Source organism: Etheostoma spectabile, chromosome 12, assembly GCF_008692095.1.
Source record: "Etheostoma spectabile isolate EspeVRDwgs_2016 chromosome 12, UIUC_Espe_1.0, whole genome shotgun sequence".
Lineage (NCBI taxonomy): Eukaryota > Metazoa > Chordata > Actinopteri > Perciformes > Percidae > Etheostoma > Etheostoma spectabile.
The window spans coordinates 7,037,349-7,052,565 of NC_045744.1; the positions used below are offsets into that span (position 1 = coordinate 7,037,349).

Below are 15,217 nucleotides of genomic sequence, written 5' to 3' on the forward strand. Positions count from 1 at the left end.
TAAATACTAACATTGTCCAAATACATTGTGCTACATTGTGGTACCATGTTTTCTATTACTCTTAAAAGGTGAAATCTCTCTGTTCATACAACCTTGTGCTGTAGTAGCCTGTACACTAATCAGACAGCATTCTATTCAGAGTTGAGCTGTGTTTAAAGTGCTACAAATACGTTAAAGGTCCACACAGTTATGTTGCCTTACCATTCAAACGTGAGACGGGTATGTGAAATTACCAACAAATTTAAGTAACAAAGTGCATGTTTGAGAGGGGGGGGTTGATTGCACTGTGGAACCAGAAAAAGCATCTTCCAAAGTACTGGGTTTAGCTTTGCACCTGGGACAAGACTTGGCAAAGGGGAGGATCCTGGATGAAAAATTGAGGACCTGGTTTCTGGAAAATACAAAAGAAAAAGAAAAAGAGAGATGGAGAGAGAGAGAGTTATAACAAGAATGATGTAGAGCGAGAGAGGAGCAGGTGGTCAATGGAGAAAACATTAGGTAGACTTATCAGCAAAGTAACTATGCCATATCCCATCCCGTCACACACACACACACACACACACACACACACACACACACACACACACACACACACACACACACACACACACACACACACACACAGACATACATTAATCCATGAGATAAATGGAGAAATGGAGTCATCAGTTGTCCAAATATTGACAAATAAACTTCAATGATTCAATTCAGAAAATGCTTCAATTCAAATATGATCATTAAAAATCCACAGGACTGCACACATAAATGCACATTTAAGGCAAATAAGCACTCAGAGGACATGCACATGGATTAACACCGGGTGACTCACCAAGACACACACTCACAGTGTGATTATGGGTTGTCGCATTACCCTGGCAACACATCCTGTAATGTGCTAATGCCTCATTTCTTTGAGTGTGTGTGTGTGTATGTCTGTGTGTGTGTTAGTGGGTGGTAGGTGACAGTTATGCCACACTTGCCCTTAGTTGCGGAGTCAAACAGCAGAGATATTTTCAACGTGACACGGGGGCTGCAATGTGAGAAGTTCATGGAAAGAAGAAAGTAAATGTGAGCTACAGTGTATTACTAATTTAGCTAGTTGATACTGACTGTCAACGTTTTCTGGCAAAAGCATGTATTCATATTTGAACAAGGGACTAAATATGTAGACATGCAAACGTGCAGCTCCGGGGATACAATCACTCTGAATTTCAATTTTGTTTCAATGTGAAAAACGAGGAAGCCACTAGCCGTTAACTTAACGTTTGACATTGGTCAAAGAAATATGTCACTTTAAACGTTTTTGCATCTGACTTAGAAATATTTTTCCCAGCCGGGTTGATCCTTCTGTCACTTTAGAATTTCAATAATGTAACTCTGATTCTAACCAGGATGCTAGCTAGCTATGTACAACGATGGCACCCCCATTCTTTAACCAGGCTGTCAAGCTCTGATTGGTTCAGATTGTTTTTCTAACAGCAATCAGAGGGCACAACAACAGACCAAAAGCAGATGTTGCCGCTGATTCAGAGGTTTGGAACCAGATTCAGAGACAAAATTAGCATTCCCGTCCTGTTGAATGGGTCAATTCACATTCTCACACCAGACACATGATTGATGACCACCTCTACTGAGACCAGACCCACACACATATAACAGATGTATACAAGTACGAAAGACAAATCAAAAATAGTAACAACCGTTCAGAATACAGTCTTTTTGTCCCATCTAAGATTGGCTTGGAATTTCTGCAGCCTCTCAGAGTGGGAGTGCTGACTGCTGACGGGAAACAGTGTAAGAGATCATTAACAGCATGACACAGACTGATGCAAATTCCCGGAACTTAGGGTTAATTTATAACACTTTTATAGAGTCTATATGCCTGTTAGTAGCCTACCTACCTCTCTGGACGAACAAAAAAGAAGTATAATTAACATGATTTTCATGTTATAGTCCTTTCAGTTTTCAAAAAAGCAATTTCTCTTTCAATGTTGTGTGAACAACAACGTGATAGTGATTGTGTAATCCATTGTGTGTTTACAAAGACATTCCCAGGAAAAATCTAAAATAGAAAATAACCCATTAAATTATGAGAATGAGAACTCCATTGGGTGTTTATCAGTGACAGCAAATATAATACACGTAGGCTCCTGATAGTTTGCTGGCTACTTACGACCTACTGATTGAATTATTGTGTCAAACGTCTTTGAACTGTAGGCCTACTTTTACAATCGTACTTGTGTTGTAAATTACTGTTTTACATGTATCTTATAATAATGATGTTCTGGCATATAACGCTGCATTATTTTTATCTCTCATTTCCTAAAGGCCTCGTCTGAGGACAGGTGTTTGTCGGATGGTCAAACAGCATAGGAAACCCCCCCTTCCTTCCAGACATTTCACACCTCAGAATGTTGGGGTCTGTGTGTGAGAATGTCCTCAACTTTTCGAAACCAACAATCCGAGGTAAGAAAATGAGCAGGGTTTGAACTTCTCTCTCTAGATCTCTGTTTCTTTTTGTATGTACAAAAGAGTACAATACTATAAATGTATGCCAGGAGAGACAGTCCGATAAAGTGTGCTATTATCCACATGTTTTTCGACTATTTCTTCTTGGCCATCTCTGTGTTGGCCGGTGTTTCTCCCCATCGCCACGTGTTGCCATTCAGAACACCTTCTGCCTTCAGTCCCTACAAAATACTAGATAATAATAGAGATCTCTGACTCTCAAGTAAAGGTACTTTTCCATTGAATTTACATACTGGGGAAAAAACTGGATTTAGTCTAAATAAATATATAAAGCTAATTTACTCATGGTCAATTTCATTTCATAGGATCTTTCCACCCTCTGTTCACGAGTTCAAATGAGGTTCCTCTGCTTCACAAAAGTAAAACGAATGAAAGCTTGTGTGGAATGTTTGTGGTGGTAATTTCAGTGTTTGCAGATTTTGTTCTGGGGGAGCTAATTTAGATTTGGTGACATTCATACTTCCCTTAAAATTTTTATAGTTTTACTGTGTGACTAACTCAGTCTTTTCCTACCCACTCACTGTTCTTTCACTTCCCTCTTTTCATTCCCTGGAATCTCTTTTATCTGAAAAAGGTCACTAGTGAAGAGTGGCGTGTACGCTACATGAAGACCCATGAACCAGAAATGTAAAGCGTAATGAAAAATGGCCAAAAATCGAACATCTAAAATTATCTGACCTCAGTTTGATGCGATCCAGTTCATAGAGTTTTATAAGCAAACAACACATCTGACAGCCTTATCGGACAGCTATCAATAAAAACACTCCTGTCAACTTCAGCTATTTACAGTCGGCTGTATTGAAGTCTGACGCCAAGATAAGTGACAGGTTATATGAGCTGTTATGATTGCCTTCATGTTTTTTCTTCTGGTGGTGCTTAATGTCCTTTAAATGTTATTTCCTACCATGATGTTGCAGTATTTATCCTTCAGACCCACTGGTTTATTTAAACAGGAAAATGCATGCTGGTAAAACCTGAAGAGATTACAGGAACCCGACAATGTCGAGCAGAGAAACCTTTTCTTTCAAGCAAAAACTTTCAAGATTACCTTCTCACTTCGGTTTTACCCACACGCCAACACAAACACCTTCACAAACACATACGGACAGCTCAGATATGGAAGATGGTTTTCTAGGATCCCCTTATTGAAAGATTGTATATGAATACACACGGTGGGTTGTTCTGATGAAGGTGGCACCCGTGGGACAGCCCCGCAGTTTATTGAAATACATCAAAGGCCGTTATGAAAAGTAGTGGAGGCTGTGATGGGGAGATCCAGAGTTGGGTAGCTGGGTGTTTTGCTGACTAATAGAACTATTGTTGTCCCTCCTCCACATTCACTTTTTGTGACAACTGTTTATCATGTTATTAAATGGCAGAGTGACTTATCAATCCTCTTAGAATTTCCCTGTTTCAGTGGAGCTGGTACTGTCAAATAAAAGTCAAAATAAGTTACAGAAACCAAAAAACACAAGTGAAAATGCCCCGGCTTAGCCTACAGGTAAGGTTTTTGTTGGTACACCACCCCCTTACTAACATTGTGCTATGTGCTCATGTGATGGCCATGGGATATTGATCCTTGTAAAGATCTACAGCAACCTGTTTCTCCTATACTGTACAGTGAGCTGGGGATGGGATCCAAAATGGGCGGTAGACAGAAAAATCATTCACAGTGGTTTCCAAGCCGGTTTTAGCTCCAGGGGGCTCATAGGGTCCAAGACCTCTCTTGTAGTAAAGAAAGTCATACAACTGTGCTAGCCGTCGGCACAAGACAGCTTGAAATATAGCACAATAATCCCATTATCACAGTTCGCTGAGTTTGCTTCCAGCCAGTCAGACAGGTTTTGGGTTTTCCCCCACATTCCTCCTGGATTAGATTAAATTTGTTATCTCTTTGTGTGAATAGCCTTTGGGGTTTTATTTGTGTTGTATGTTGTCCCGATGACCACCAAATGCCATTTTTGGCTTCATGCCATTCTGTCACAAGGTTTTAAAATGTGCTTCCTAAGTACTGTATGTCATGACATCTGAATGCTGAGCATTATTAATAGTTGGTTTACCTTTAAAAGAGAGTCCCTTCCCTATTCATGTTTCTATGTCAATTCACAGAAAAATTGGGATTTTATGGGCAGAAGTTCTCCCTCCTAAACAAGTCTTCTTTCTTCTTCACTCTAACTCCCTGTGTATGTAGGGGAATCACGTTGCAGGTACTTCCCGTGTGGTAAATCAAACAGGTTCCCTTCATATTTCCAAACATTAAAGCTATAAAGCGTAAATTAATCTTACTTAAAAACTTAAAGTCTTATCACGCACTTTTCATCTGAGCTTTGACACTTTGTGTCGTGGTGAACCTTGGCTCCTCTTCTTTTATGGCTCTTTGTGTATGACATGTGTATGTCTGAACACGTGTGTGTGTGGTGTGTGTGTGTGTGTGTGTGTGTGTGTTGTCAAATGATCCACATGTGTGGGAATTACCCTCTTATCAGTCTGGTCTGGTCTGGAATCTCTCTTCAGCGCTAATGTTTGTTTGGGTTTGTGGAGAGCGGAAAGAGAAGTGGTGAACGAAAAGAGACAGAGACAAAAAAAAGAGAACAAAAACAGGGACTAAGACAAAAAATGTGAAAGTAAATGTCTCATCAAGTCATCTTACATTTTGTCTGTGTTCTCTTTGTGGGCTCTTTTGTTTTCTTCAGTGCTGCATCCAGATCATATATTTAACAAATCGAGAGACGTATTTGTATGTATGTATGTATGTATGTGTGTCCGTGTTTTGGGACGTGTTTGGGGGGAAGATGAACCTGCACGTCACATGCAGATGCCACATGCAGAACGCTTCCAACATTGAAGCCAGACACTACAGTATGTAGTGTTAAATTGCTTTGAGTTGTAGCCTAAATTTCTTTCTAAACAAAGGCAGAATATAACGTAATCAAGGAGATTATTCCTTCACAGCACTGTGCAATGCGAGAAAATCTCAGAGCTGAACCGGACAGACACAGCCGTTTTCATCAGACTCAGACTAAATGAACACCCTCTCTCTCTCTCTCTCTCTCTCTCTCTCTCTCTCTCCTCTCTCTCTCTCTTGCTCTCTCTCTCTCACAAACAAACGGTAAACTTCTTGGTGTTGATTAACGCAGATAGGCGATGATTAGCTCCCATAGCAGGCCAGGTGGGAAGCGCCCTGCCACAAGTCCATGAGGCTAATGTCTGATCACTCCACATTTTCATTGTGATATTTTATGATCACTTTCTGAATCTGCAACGTTCTCTCTCAGGTAAATGTAGAAGTACAATGTCTTCCTCTGATGTAGACGTAGCCTACACTGTAAGTCAGTAGTAGGCTATGCATTGGAGTTGCATGTAAAAAGGTTTGGGGTCCTTCTGTAAGTAATTTTGGGGTACAATTTGGTTTTGAAGAATTCAACAAGCTGCAACACCTTAGCCCAAGCAATCGGCTCATTCCAACCAGGCACAATAAAGTCAATAAAAAAAATCAATAAAGCAGTATTATTGTATAACTTTGAGACCTATTCTTCTCTTGCCAGTTGTATTTTGAGTCTTGACTTTGAATTAGGAGCTAATGAAGCCTCCTGGGGGTGTTTCCAGACAACCCCCACATAGAAATGGACACAGCACAAAGTGTCCCATTGAGATGTGTGAGAGGGCCCTGGGTGCCTTGTCCTACAATAAGCGCTTATTCTACAACAGATGGAGTTGTAGCTCAAACATACTTGTAGTAGGAGGCTTTTCAGTGTCTAGATTGTCCAACAAAGTAAGCAGCCTTCAGAGTTGTAGAGTGAAAAGAAGAAGAAAAAAGCTTTTCTTGAGGCTTACAAAAACACTGCTCATTGAAAAGGAGAAACATTCAGTTGAAAGAGGCTGGGCCCATGAATCTGACTTACTGATCTTGTGAGCTGCTGGATCAAAGGAGTAATTAGGCTTATACAGAGATTAAAATTGAGATTTGTGTTAGAAAGATTCCAGGCACAAAATTCCCATGTGATTTTAAATTTTTTTAGGTTTAGTCATTATTTGTCACAAAAAAATTATCCAAAACCATTTTTTTTTTCAAGTCAAAACCTATCATATATACTGTGTTTCCCTTGTGATCGTACCACATCATCACCACATGAGATTTTGACCAGGAATTTCATGGGATTTTCCAAACTGAGCTGAGCTAAATGGAGCACAGCATGAAAGTTCACTTTTGATCTTGGAAACAGTGGTGTGATAAAACAATCCCAACTCAAGAGAATTGTTTAACTTATCAATTAATGAGGGGAGCTTGTGTTTGGATTGATTTGTTAAATTACTATTTCAAAGATCAAGAAAAAATAATACATGCAAAAGTTCTATGGATGAAATTGTAAGCAGCCATTGAACTCATGTCTGCAGTTCCATCTCCCAACTGATGGAAGGCTGTTAGCTGATGAAGAAAATGGTACTTGGAATTTCTTTGTCAAAATTAACTCAACAAAGCCACACCAATACAGTCTGAGTCACACCGGTAGCTGGCTCCGCCATCCTACATACTTCCGCTCAATTTTCATTTTGCTTCAGTACTTTGTTTGGGGTTTGCGGTACAGTCTTGGGTTTTCTCAACCAACGTTTTTACCGGTCCAATCAGCGAACAGAGGGAGTGGCTGAGAACGATGACGTTGACGTCGTCCACTGGTTTGAGTTGTATTTCCGTGATGGCGGTGGAGAAAGATGTGAGCGAAGCCATTCGGTCCGTTGTGGCAACGCTGCCGAACATCCAAAAGTTAAAGCAAGACCAATCTTGTTGTTTTGGGCCATGATGTTGTGGCCCTCCTCCCCACGGGGTTCTAGCGATGCTAATGCTAAATATTAGCCTGTCGGTCTCCCCTGTTGTGCACACGTTTATGACATACAGTACGTCACGACCAAACGTCAATGATTGGTTGTGGCAGATCCAATAGTTTAAAACTTTAACAGAGTACCCGCCTTCAAGGAAGTTAACGCTTGTCAATGGAGAGAGGCCGGACCCGCTGCACAAATAAAATGTACGTCAGTCTGGTAGGACAAGGCTACGATACCGGTTCCTGAACAATACTGTTTTCAAACCAATTTCATGAAATCCATTTTAACAAAAAGAAATGACAACATTTCTGCAAAATCTTTTTATTTATTTTTCAGCTCCTACTACATGAGCCCTGGTCTCTGTGTGTAACATAGAGCTTTTCTTTGCCTCTACAATGTGTAACATTAGACAGCCAATCATTATTAGACAGCATTATTAGATCTGAGTACATGAATGCTGAATGCTGCAGGCTACTAATGCTGATGACATTTACTCCTTAGGTAGGACATTTTCAAATACTCGGTAGTAAGGAGGCAATTTAATCGGTGCCAAAAAAGTATTGAATTCGGTACCCATCCAAATGAAACCAGATTTATATTCTAAGGTCAAATGTGTCATTATAATGGACACATTCTATTTGAATCTATGAAGAAAAACTTGTGTTTTTACAGCTCCCGGGCAACTTGAATGTGTCCATTGTCAGACCTTTAGCATCATGAGGATTATATCTATATCTCTATCTGAGGAAATAAAGTTAAAGTAGACAACCTTGCTGTCTTGCTGGTCTATTTGATGACTTTGCTCATTCCTTTTATTCTGTTTTGGTGTCCGTCATGTGAGCAGTTGACCTGGCTGGTGAATTAACTTTCTCAGCTGTCATATGAGTGGAGGAGCTGCTGACCTGTCCATTCTCAATGATTTCATTCAGCCAGGGGGGTGAGTTGTCCGTCTCATCATGCTTTCTATCACAAGTGTTGTTGACCACAGTGTGGTCTGAACACTTGCTTGTGCTTCTCATGTGCTAAACTTCCTTTTCTGTTCAGTAATTCCGTGATGATGAAGGGGATGACAATTGATGACAAAGCACATGTCCTGAAAACAATGAAGCAGTTACTACAGGGATGAAGCACATCCACATGTCATTCTCATACCCGAGCACTTACTCAATTCAAAGTGCCTACACAGATTTTGTTACAGTACAAGCCCAATAAATCCCTTTTAAAACTTAATCTGGAGACTCAGTGCATCCTCTGCATCTTCTGGCCATCTGTTTCCAGGCTGTGTGAGTTTCTGTCTTGTCAGCAGAGTCTCTTCTTAGCAAAGACATTAGTGGATTAACAGTCTCTCACACAAGGTGTCTCCACATTATTCAGGTGTGGACACGCTGTTTCCAAGAAGATAAAAAAAAGCTGTCTCATGGGACGCTGACAAAGAGAAATAAACTCTAAATTCAAGGAATAATAGCAGTAGTCCAGTGACGATTCATACGGTTGAGTAATTAAGTATATGGGCAGACGTTAACTCTGACGCTGATAAAAAAAGATCAAATGACAAAGAGATTTATATTTATACTGCCCATAAAACCAACATACACTATTTACATCTTGCAAAGTAATTTTTGTGAAGTTTAGCAGCAAAGTATGAAAACCAAAGTCAGGCAGAAAGTCAGATGCCCTTCTGATTCCCTCACTGAAGGCAGGATAGAGACTTTTAGTTTTTTACAAGCTTCATCATGCGGCCAAATTGGCCCTGCTCTATGTGAATTCACAAGATTAGCTGTTTCAGAGAGCTTCAGAGGTGTCAGGGTCACACCTGTGTGAAGTAAACTGAAATCCTCCAACTGCAGCTGATTGCATCTTCGAAGTTTATAACTGATGGAAAAAAATCACCATGGAGGTGTTTTTATTTAGCTCTGTCTCACAAGTTTGTTGTTGCGTGGGCACTGTTGGCTTCCTTAGCACCTGACAAACAGGAAGGGGTGTGTGTGTGTGTGTTTACCACAGGATGTAAGATAATCATAGTTGATCTTTCCACGAAGTACATCGCACCCATTGTAGTCCCCTTAAACCCCATGACATTTCAACTCTATAAATAGTTTTCTCCCCCGCCACACACACACACACACACACCACACAAACACACACACATACACACAAAAATGAAGGGCAGTCACAGCTTTGACTTGGCTCTGTCCTCAAAGGGCTGAAAGCCATCTGGACAGTTATTTTATCATTAGGAACACACTTGTATAGGATATCAAGGAAGTAAAGAGCTTCACTGATGTAGGCTTACGGTTTACAATCTGTTACCACTTGACTGTTTCATGCCTTGTTCTGATGATATATGAGCTCATAACTGCACAGAAACGTATTTGGCATTTATTGAAGTCTGAGTGGGTTGACCTTTTTCAATAAGATTAAGTTTTATCCAAACAACTGTAAACTGCAATTAAAAAAAAAAGTGATTGACTTCAAAGTAGTTTAACACAATTCAGACCCATTATAGAATCTGTTAAAAATGCAGCAGTGGTAAATCAGTTTAGCCACCACAGTGGTGGAAGAAGTCCTTGGATCCCTTCTTGAGTAAAAGCATAAGACCACACTGTGAAAATTCTCCAATATGAGTAAAAGTCAAATTCAAAGTCAAAGTCATTTCAAACCTTACTTAAAGTACTAAAAGTAAATGCATCCCTTGTGCAGCTAAAGGTTCCCTGCCAGTGTTTTTCTACTATATATAATGTTTTTGGATAAATATTACCGCTGCATCAATGTGTATGTTGCGTTTTACTGCTGTAGATGTTTAAGGTTGTGCTAATTCTCCTTTACATACTGTCGGTAGTATAATCTACAGCAGTGTATTATATTCTATAGGATCATTATATGTTTGTAGCCGTACTGTCCTGTGAGAATCACATATTTCTAAAAGGATAACTTTTCATGGTGTCAGAAATCAGCCCTGTTTCAGCTTTGTGACGATGCATTTAACCAGCTGATCAATTAGAGGCTTTTTTAAATTGTTTATTTAGCTTGAGTAGGATAAGTTTCTCAACACATAACGGAGCACTTCATCAAAATCAACACATCAAGGATACAAGGGGATGGGGGAAGGTGATGCAAAGATGTAATCTGAAAAGTAACTAAAGTTGTGAGCAAACGTGGAGTACAAAATTTTCCTCTGAGATGAAGTATATGTACATATGTATATAAATATATATATATATATATATATATGAAGTGAAGTACAAGTACCTCAAATTTGTATCTATGTACAGTAGGCTACAAAAAGGTGCTTAGTTACATCCACCACTGGTTATGATTGACTGACAGCCATTGTTGTCGGCAGAGGAGGAGGAAAGACCAGCAAGCCAGCATGTGTACCTGAAAATTAGTAAAGCTAACATATCACATGGGATAAGCTCTGCAGCACATTGTTAAAAGTACACTTTTAAAATTCATACAAAGTTTCTGAAAAGAAAAAAAAACTGAATTATTAAAAAGAGAGATCTCAAATGGGGAAAACAGAAGGAATCCAGGAAACAGGACACCTGAGATGCTGTGAAAGAACTGGGATTATTTTTGTGTTCCTCCTGAGGGAGACATACTTTTCTGTGTTAAGGATGTTGATGGGAAAGCCATAAACATAATAAATATATGTGGGAAATGAATGTGCCTGGTCTGAACAATGCATTAGGATGTACCAGGTCTGAACGCAGAGTCGTGGGAAGGGAAAGGTTTGATGAAACTGTTGCAAATGACTCAGAAACACTTGTTCCTGAGTGGAAACGAGGTTTTAGCCTAAGAAACCCTTCAAAAGCAAAAAAAAAAACCTCACACACTCACACAGGCCTTGGCTTGGAGCCTTGGCTGGAATTCATATGGGGAAAGAGCATTACAACGGTCTCACACACATTAACACACACACATTGAATGGGGCTGGGGAGAGAGAAAGCTCTTGAGAAAACAGAAGTTACTAATTAGGTAAAATTGGCCCTCAGCAGTTAGATGTCTGGAGGAATGCTTCCTCTCTCTCTCTCTCTTTCTCTTTCTCCCCCCTCATCTGTCTCCCTCCAGATGTTTGACTTCCTGATACTCTGACTTTGGTTTTAGTGCTGTTTCATGTTCTGTTGTCACAGCAGGATGTATTGAAGCTGATCATTAGTGAGGATGAATAATGACACCAGCTGTAAGACTACGAAGTAGACACGGCAGAAAAACAGGACATATAGTATGTTAAACCGGAGACATGAGACACAGAATATGTTTATTAAATAGATTTCAAAGGCCTCTGTCTGCCTACAAATGACCAAAATGACCATGAAATGGATATGTAACTCCCCTGTGTGCTCTTTTCAACAAACCTTCATGAATATGCAAACAAGCTTAACTGTCCTGTTAAATCATCAATCCCTGTGTTGCTTGTCCAAGTAAGGCCATTTTATTGTTGACATCTAAAACCATTCAAGATTCAAAAACAACATTGTTATGTGTAAATGACTACAGGGCTATGATACTGTGGCTAAGTAGCTTTTTTATTTTTATTTAACCTTTATTTAACTAGGTAGGCCGTTGAGAACAGATTCTCATTTGCAATGTTGACCTGGCCAAGAAATACAAAATACAATATAAACATAAAATTCAGAAATAATTAGGCACTGCAAAGCCGGCACAAAGTATGGTTCCGTCGATGGATATGTGAAAGTGATATGGTAATAGCACAATATTGCAAATTGCAAATTGCAAATTGTGTGACAACAATGTGAATTGAACCGTTGAGCATAGAATAGTGCTGAAGAGCGTAAACAGATAAGATAGCAGAGCACGTTACAATGTGCAACAATACAACTATATCATAGGGCATGACAGAGATAATGAGCTTGACTCTAAACAATGCTGCTCCATGTCCTCTACATGAATCAACTGGTTAGGATCATGACTTTTTGCCATTGCATCATGCATGTAGTCATCAAGTGTGTATCTCTATCTTCTTGTTTTACAACAGATTAGAAGGAAACATTCACAGTCGTCGGCAAGAAATGTGAGTCTTGCTTTTGTTCAGTTCTGTGCGAAATGTTTCAGAAATTACTTTCAGCTTCAAGTGGTTGAGTCTGTCACTGCTTTCATCGTAAACTGCATGGCCTCTGTGCCTGCTAGAATGGACGGTGTAGAAACAGTAACTGAGGTGGGTTAGCGAGCGGGTAATTGCAGTTGCTGCGTCTGCTTAAAAGCAAACAACTCTCCATGTTGATTATTTTAATAATAAATGAATGTATAATAAATAAAAATAAAGCTGTGAAATGCCGGTGGCTGCTTGCTCATGGAAACATCAGGAATCATTCGACGAGTTTGCAGTGAGGCAGGTGTCTCCAGATCTGTCTTTCTGTTTAATAATATTTGATTTGACAAAGTGTGACGAAGACTGTAAACTGGATTTGAATCACAAAAAAATGTCGGCTAGATTGGCTTCCTTGTAAAGGATTGATTTGATTCAAAATGCTCAGAAACAACAGCACCTTCTTTGCTGAGTCACCGTGGTGTGCTCGGAGCGGACGGCCTTCTCCTTTGTGCTTTTAATGTGAAACAGAGGGAGAATGGTAAAATGGAACCACACTTCCTGTTAGACTGATGTGTGACGCGCATGAGTGTGTGTGATGCACTCCGTGTTGCCTTAACAGGCAGGAACATGACATCAGCAGCAGGATCCCGCATTAAGGATGTGCCGCAGCCAACAAAAACACACACTCAAAAACACACACTCAAAAACACACACTCACTCACATCACAGCCAGAAAAAGGAATGACCAAGGGTCAGTGGAAGAGTAACAGAGGAAGGGAAGGATGTCCCCTCCTTTGACTGCTTTTCCATGCCACCCACTTGGATTTGCCTCACACTTCCGTCTTCAAAAATCTTACAGATCACAGTAAAAATGATGCTTTTCCCCCCTCTGTACATGTAAGTAAAAAAAAAAAACAGTTCCACAAAGTAAGCAGTTCTCACAAAACCAACACTCGTAAGTAAAGAGTGATACAGGCTAGTGGGGGACTGGAAGAAATAGCTGGGTTTTTGGGGGATTTTTTACAGAGTTATAAACACAACACATGTACAACAAAAGGCATTGGCAGGTCTGTCAGGTGGGTTTAGAGAATGTCAAGTAAAATTAGCGTTAACATTGATTGGATTTACGCTTCCCTGTTAAGGGAATGAAAAAATCGAGCCTGTTTAATGGACGACTCAGTTCCAAATGGAGGCTCAGATCTTCATGCTGATTGGCTGCCGCTGTTGTCAACCTCCGTTCAAAATAGGCAGGCAGGGGAGACGGTTTGCAGTATCATGGCTATTATACATAAATATTAATGCAGCTGAGGAAATTAGAAATAGCCTCCCCACAGAACAGAATGACTTAAAAAGGAAGCCCACACTTAAATATACATGAGAGATATTGATGATTTCTTGAAGTGAAGTTAAGACAACTGCAGAGACTATATAACTAGTTCAGTTTTCATTCCCCACATATCTGGATCCGACTCCCGGAAAGTCCACTAAAACTCTTATTTTCTTTTCTCTAGAGTGAATGTTTTTAGTTATTTTTAATTTCTCTGTAATGTTCTGTGGATTGCTGTGTCGCTGAAATGTGCTATACAAACAAAGTTGCCTTGCCCTGCTGGCCTCGATGTTGCATGTCGTCACCTTCCTAAAATGATCGCCTAAGTCATTTTTTCACGTTTTTCAGAAAACACAAAAAACTGAAACAAATACTGCACATATGATATTTATTAATAATTTCATTCAAACATGTTATGACAATAGATGCATTTTGACGACATACTAATAACAATGTCTGTAAATAATGCAACATGAGAGGAATAAATGACTTAGGCAAATTTATGAACATGCCTTTGTGACTAAGGCAATTTTAAACCCTCAACTCTGTCAACGATGTGTTTACATGCACAGCAGTAACAGGGGTATACGGTGAAGTGAATAACCGGTTTATGCCAGTTCTCCCCACATACATGAGCGGGGAAGAAGGACCAGATATTTTTTGAAAAGACAAGAGTTAAGCGAAGTCCATGAAGCTAGCTTAATGCTAGTTTTCATGATTTTTTAGTTAAAAACATAGTTTTTAGCTGTTAGATTACATTAAAGTATTTAAATCTGTCTTGATAAGATCATGTACTGTGGACAAAATTCAACAAAAACTCTAGATGAAATATTGTTGGAAAAGAGTGAAGTCCATGAAGCTAGCTAAAAACAGCTAGTTAAATGCTAACTTTCATGTACTAAAATGCTGACTAAAAAGGCTGAATTAAAAACTACAAAATAACTATACGTATAGCCTAGCCTATATTATAGTAAACATCATCACTTCCCGATTGGGGACGAGCCCTGAATCATGGAAATAACTTCATTGATAGAGCGGTAAAAAAAAAAAAAAATTCAGCAGCCATGTTGAAAAGCTTGTAAAACTGCCTAAGTCACCTTGTCTTTTGACTTAGGCAAAATAAAACTGCCTAAGTCCCACTTCTGACTTAGGCAGTTATACTAAAGGTGTAGAATCACATGAACTGTTCAACTGAGGATGTAGGAAATTTTACCAGAGGTGGCCAGCACCATGAGGAGATGATTTAGGCAAAAAAATACTTTTTGTCAAAAAATGACTTAGGCGATTATTTTAGGAAGGTGACGATGTGTTTCCTAACACGGGAAATCATTTTAGACTTGGTGGTGGGTGGGAGGGTGACCTCGACATAAAAACATGATGTCATATAACATGGTAAGGACATTTTCCATCTTGTAAATGTGTGAACAACATATTTCCCAATTGAAATAAAAGGTTAATGTAAGAATACTGTGTAAATGCTCTCTTGT

The 15,217-nt window shown here is 39.5% G+C and overlaps 1 long non-coding RNA gene across 1 annotated transcript; it reads left to right on the top strand.

The window, feature by feature from the left end:
- Nucleotides 1–1,260: 1,260 nt before the first annotated feature.
- Nucleotides 1,261–14,996, top strand: LOC116699740 (uncharacterized). Its single transcript, XR_004334494.1, has 3 exons — nt 1,261–1,274; nt 4,214–4,216; nt 14,886–14,996. It is a non-coding gene; the product is annotated as an uncharacterized LOC116699740 (long non-coding RNA).
- Nucleotides 14,997–15,217: the final 221 nt, after the last annotated feature.